Source organism: Mus pahari, chromosome 21, assembly GCF_900095145.1.
Source record: "Mus pahari chromosome 21, PAHARI_EIJ_v1.1, whole genome shotgun sequence".
Classification (NCBI taxonomy): domain Eukaryota; kingdom Metazoa; phylum Chordata; class Mammalia; order Rodentia; family Muridae; genus Mus; species Mus pahari.
In genome coordinates, this window is record NC_034610.1 from 51,508,842 (window position 1) to 51,515,695 (window position 6,854).

The following is a 6,854-nucleotide window of genomic DNA, read 5'->3' on the forward strand; positions in this document are numbered from 1 at the left end:
TCCTCAGGTAGTACTATGTCCAATTTTCTGAGGATTTCCAGAGTGGTTGTACAAGCTTGCAGTCCCATCAACAGTAGAGGAGTGTTCCTTTCTCCACATCCTTGCCAGCATCTGCTGTCAACTAAGATTTTCATCTTAGCCATTCTGACAGATGTGAGGTGGAATCTCAGGGTCGTTTTAATGTGCATCTCACTGATGACTAAGGATGTTTGTTGTGGTAAACCTACTCCCAAATATGCCCCAGAAATGAAAACACAATTCAGTTATTATGAATATATGTTGTGTGCCTAGATTGGGCAGATCTACCACTATACTACTGTCGTCCACATCTATGAGACCTCTCCCTCTTCCATTTTCTCCTTCTCTCTCTCCTCACCTTTCTCTCCACCTTCCCCTTTATCTGCCCAACCATTAGCTCCCCTTTATTTTACAAATTAAGGTGGGAAGAAGCAGGTTTACAGGAAATCACCAGAGCGAGCACTGACTTATTCCTTGTTCGCAGCCACTCACAGGAGAATGGAATTATCATCAAATATAATTAGTCCCAGTGATATCTACAACAGATGTTGAACATTTCTTTAAGTGCATCTGAGCTCCTCAATTGAGAATTCTTTATTTAGTTCTGTTCCCCATACTTAATAGTGTTGTTTGGTTCTCTGGAGTCTAACTTCTTCAGTTCTTTGTATATATTGGATATTAACCCTCCATCAGATGTAGGATTGATAAAGATCTTTTGCCAATCTGTTGGTTGCCATTTTGTCCTATCAACAGTGTCCTTTGACTTACAGAATCATTGCAATTTTACAAGGTCCCATTTGTCCTTTGTTGATCTTAGAACGTAAGCCATTGATGTTCTGTTCAGGAACTTTTCTCCTGTGCCCATGTGTTTGAAACTGTCCCCCACTTGTTCTTCTATTAGATTCGGTGTATCTGGTTTTATGTGGAAGTCCTTGATCCACTTGGACTTGAGCTTTGTACATGGAGATAAGAATGGATCAATTTGCATTCTTCTACATGTTGACGTCCAGTTGAACCAACACCATTTGTTGAAAATGCTGTCTTTTTTCCACTGGATGGTTTTAGCTCCCTAGTCAAAGATCAAGTAACCATAGGTGTGTGGATTCATTTCTGGATCTTCAATTCTATTCCATTGATCTACCTGCCTGTCACTGTATGAATACCATGCAGTTTTTATCATGATTGCTCAGTATGAGGTCTGGGATGCTGATTCTCCAAAAAATTCTTTATTGTTGAGAATAATTTTCACTATCCTGTTTTTTTTTTTTTGTTATTCCAGATGAATATGAGAATTGCTCTTCCTACTCTACGAAGAATTGAGTTGGAATTTTGATGGGGATTGCCATGAATCTGTAGATTGCTTTTGGCAGGATGGCCATTTTGACTATGTTAGTCCTGCCAGTCAATGAGCATGGGAGATCTTTCCATCTTCTGAGATCTTCTTTGATTTCTTTCTTCAGAGGCTTGAAGTTCTTGTCATATAGATCTTTTACTTGTTTGGTTAGAGTCACACCAAGATACTTTATATTCTTTGTGACTATTGTCAAGGGTGTTGTTTCCCAAATTTCTTTCTCAGCCCATTGATGCTTTGAGTATAGGACGGCTACTGATTTGTGTGAATTAATTATATATCCAGTGACTATGCTGAAGTTGTTTATCAGCTGCAGGAGTTCTCTGGTGGAGTTTATGGGGTCACTTAAGTATTCTATCATATCATGTCATGTGCAAATAGTGATATTTTGACTTCTTCCTTTCCAATTTGTATCCCTTTGACCTCCTTTTGTTGTCTAATTGCTCTGGCTAGAAATTCAAGTACAATATTGAATAGATAGGAAGAGAGAGGGCAGCCTAATGTAGTCCCTGATTTTAGTGGGATTGCTTCAAGTTTCTCTCCATTTAGTTTGATGTTGGCTACTGGTTAGTTGTGTATTGCTTTTACTATGTTTAGGCCTGGGCCTTGAATTCCTGATCTTTCCAAGACTTTTTCCATGAAGGGATGTTGAATTTTGTCAAGTGCTTTTCAGCATCTAATGAAATGATCATGAGTTTGTTTTTTTTTTCTTTGAGTTTGTTTGTGTAGTGGATTACATTGGTTGATTTCATAATATTGAACGATCCCTGCATTTCTGGGAAGAAGCCTACTTGATCATGGTGAATGATTGTTTTGCTGTGTTCTTGAATTTGGTTGGCAAGATTTTTATTGAATATTTTTGCATCGATATTCATATGGGAAATTGCTCTGAAGTTCTCTTTCTTTGTTGGTCTTTGTGTGGTTTTGGAACCAGCATGATTGTGGCTTCATAGAATGAATCATGTAATGTTCCTTCTGTTTCAATTTTGTGGAATAGTTTGAAGAATATTGGTATTAGGTCTTCTTTGAAGGTCTGATAGAATTCTGCACTAAATTCACCTCGTCCTGGGTTTTTGTTTTTTTTTGTTTTTTTTGTTTTTTTTTTTTTTTTGATTGGGAGACTTTTGATGGCTGCTTCCATTTCTTTAAGGGTTATGGGACTGTTTAGATGGTTTATCTGATCCTGATTTAACTTAGAATTTGGTATCTGTTTAGAAAATTATCTGTTTCGTTTATATTTTCCAGTTGTGTTGAGTATAAGCTTTTGTAGTTGGATCTGATGATTTACTGAACTTCTTTAGTTTCTGTTGTTACATCTGCATTTTCATTTCTGATTTTAATTTGAATACCGTCTCTGTGCCCTCTGGTTAGTATGGCTAAGGATTTATCTATCTTGTTGATTTTCTCAAATAACCTGCTTTTGGGTTTGTTAATTCTTTGTATAGTTCACTTCTTTTTGTTTCTACTTGGTTGATTTCAGCTCTGAGTTTGATTATTAATTCTTTCTTTTCTTTCTTTCTTTCTTTCTTTCTTTCTTTCTTTCTTTCTTTTTTTTGTTTCTTTTTGAGACAGGGTTGCTCTGTGTAGCCTTGGCTGTCCTGGAACTCACTCTGTAGACCAAGCTGGCCTCAAACTCAGAAATCCTCCTGCCTCTGCCTCCCAAGTGCTGGGATTAAAGGCATGCTCCTCTTGAGTGTATTTCCTTTCTTTTGTTCTAGAGCTTTCAGGTATGCTGTTAAGCTGCTAGTGTATGCTGTCTCCAGTTTCTTTTTGGAGGCACTCAAAGCTATGAGTTTTCCTCTTACAACTGCTTTCATTGTGTCCTATAAGTTTGGGTATGTAGTGGCTTCATTTTCATTAAACTCTAAAAAGTCTTGAATTTCTTTCTTTATTTCTTCCTTGACCAAGTTGTGATTGAGTAGAGTCACCAGTGATCCTAAGATCCTGGGAGTGCTAGGGTGCCTAGGAGGTGAAGATTCCTCTGTTGACTATGGGGCTGTCTGCAGAGTTCACTCCCAACGTGGCCTAGAGCTGGCACCAACTGGAAGCGATTTTAAGCTTCTTAAAGTTTTATAATTGTACTTAGTTTATCTAAGATGTAGTAGGGAGATAATAATAATCACTGTTGAGTGAGGCACAAATATTCATATCTCATGCAACTATGACACATTTAGGTTTCACTTACATTGCAAATCATACCTGTGACTTTATTTAGCTTAGAAATGAGTTGTACTGCTGGGTCAACTGGTGGTTAGCATGTAGAAGAATGCAAATTGATCTATTCTTATCTCCTTGTACAAAGCTCAAGTCTAAGTGGATCAAAGACTGCCACATAAAACCCGAGACACTGAAACTTATAGAGGAGAAAGTGGGGAAGAGGTTCAAAGATATGGGCACAGGGGAAAGATTCCTGAACAGAACACCAATGGCCTGTGCTGTAAGATCAAGAATGGACAAATGGGATCTCATGAAATTGCAAAGCTTCTGTAAGGCAAAGGACACTGCCAATGAGACCAAAACGCAATCAACAGATTGGGGAAAGGTCTTTATCAATCCTAAATCCAATAGGGGGCTAATATCCAATATGTATAAAGAACTCAAGAAGTTGGACTCCAGAAAACCAAACAACCCTATTAAAAATGTGGTACAGAGCTAAGCAAAGAATTCTCAATTGAGGAATATCAAATGGCTGAGAAGCACCTAAAAAAATGCTCAGCATCCTTAATCATCAGGGAAATGCAAATCAAAACAACCCTGAGATTCCAGCTCACACCAGTCAAAATGGCTAAGATCAAAAACTCAGGTGACAGCAGATGCTAGTGAGGGTGTGGAGAAAGAGGAACACTCCTCCATTGCTGGTGCCATTGAAAGCTGGTGCAACCTCTCTGGAAATTAGTTTGGCAGTTCTTCAGAAAATTGGACATAGTACCACCTGAGGAATCAGCAATACCACTCCTGGGTATATACCCAGAAGATGCTCCAACATGTAATAAGAACACATGCTCCATTATGTTCATAGCAGCCTTATTTATAATAGCCAGATGCTAGAAAGAACCCAGATGTTCCTCAATAGAGGAATGGAAACATAAAATGTGGTACATTTACACAATGGAGTACCACTTAGCTATTAAAAACAATGAATTTATGAAGTTCTTAGACAAATGGATGGATCTGGAGGTTATTATCCTAAATGAGTTAACCTAGTTTCAGAGGAGAAACTAGGAAAAGGGATAACATTTGAAATGTAAATAAAGAAAATAGCTAATAAAAAAGTTTAATATCTCAAGCAATAAAATAAGCATATAAATAATGCCAGTATATTTTTATCAATGTTATAGTATTAATATAATTACACATTTGCACAATTATGAAAAGATATAGAAGTTCCAGAGTATGAGGTTAGAATGAAGGCTTTACAGGTGTAAGTGTGTGTTGTGCAAGTCTGATGGTCTCAGTTCAAGCTCAGGATCTCATGGTGGAAAGAGAAAATCAACTTTCAAAGTTGTCCTTTAACCTCCGCACTGTGAGGAGGCACATTTGAATTTCCAGCAAATAAATAAAACTTAAACAACAACAAATGCAGGTGGCAAGTGGATGGCATCTACATTATGCCATCTAAACAACAGAATGATTGTTGTGAGTAGTCAATTTTTCTCTCATTTTCCCTGAGCATTTAAATGTTTGTATAACTACATTTTATTTTTTAAGATCAATATAATTTAACAAGTCCCCCGTTTTCCTCTCTTCAAAGCCTCCTTCCTTTTAATCTCTTTTTCACATCATGATCTCTTAGTTCAGGAATGATCCCTTGCACTTAAACTTGTCCAGACTAGAAATGGAAAACACTACTTTACTTCCCTTTAGTAGGATATAGTTTCTCTTTTGCCACAAGACACTGAATATACCCTATTGCATTGGTTTTTGTTTTGAAGTATCTTTTATATTAAATAATTTATCATACTATTCCAAAAGTATGAACTTCACACACAGAGCCCTCCCTTTTTATACCGATGTCCAATATTGAGGTTCCTCCTAATCTTAAACTCACATGAGGATTTAATGTGAGTTTAAATCCTCTTCATTGCACACTTCATTAAGTGCACAGGATGTCCTTACACTATAGTCAAACTGCCAGTGCCTGTACAAATGTTTTCTCATGCTCATTGAACTGAAATTTCTTACCACTCCTAAGAAATGACAGAGTTTGTTACATATCTGTCACTAAAATCTAATGTTGTCCAATATTTTATTCATTCAGGAGGACTCTGGGTCTTCAGCAGAAAGATTAATGGAAAGCTATTGTCTCCCTCCATTCCCTAATCCCTGGACCTAGAAATTTAAATGTAGTTTAAATGTGAGTAATTGTAATTGTAGTTAATGTAGTGTTGCTTTGACATTTCTAAGATTGTACTGTACAGATGTTAGCCACTCTCTGAATGGGAGATACAAAGTTCAAAGTTTATGTCTATTTTAGCTATTGGTTAGATATAATTAACTGATATATGACTCATGAGTTGAAGAGTTCTTTATGCTCAACAATAAGGAAATTTTTATTTATTGTAAATAGCTTCTATAAATATTAAATACATTTACTGATGAGATTTGGGCTAGTCTATGTCAGTTAATGTTCAAAATGTTATGTAACTCTGCCTATATCTGTTGAAATAATTATTAATTAATTAACTAATTAATTAATTAATCATTGCTTGAGGACACTATCTGATCCAGAGGTTTATGTTTCCAAATGAAAGAAACAAACACAGCCTTTATATTTTAATATACTTTAAACAGCTCAGTACCTGGGCCATTGCCTAACTTCCACATGGTTATTCCAGAGTTATCACTTACAAATTCCAAGTTCTATCTGGACTGTTGCTCTGGACTCAGTCGGGCTGTGCCTGCCTGGCTCCCTCACATGGCAGCTCTACCTCTCTGTCCTTCACACTTCTCAGGCATGGCATCTCTCCTTCCCTCCACACTCTCCCAGCATGGTGGATCACCTCTTTGCCTCTTCCTCATCCCAAGCCTGGGAATCCTAGACCCTCACAACTCTCTGTCATTTCCAGCTATTGGCTGTTGGCATCTTTATTTACCAATCAGAACCAACAGACCTCATGTAAACAGTTTGTTTGTTTGTTTGTTTTTTTGAGAAAGTAATTAGCATTAGGATACAGGCAGCTACTTACATCTATCTAGTCTTGCTTCTATCCTCTCTATGTCTCTGTCTCTCTTCTCTCTCCCCCTGTCCCTTCCTCCATTCCCCCTCCCTTTCTCCCTACACCCTCTTCCTCATGTTTCCCTCACTTCCTCCCTCTCTCCCTCTTTCCTTGTCTTCTTTGGTATCTGTACTTTTTGGAGTCAGTGTGTCAGGTTATATTCTACAGTGGTCTCAAACTCTCTTCTCTTTCTCTTCTCTTCTCTTCTCTTCTCTTCTCTTCTCTTCTCTTCTCTTCTCTTCTCTTCTCTTCTCTTCTCTTCTCCTCTC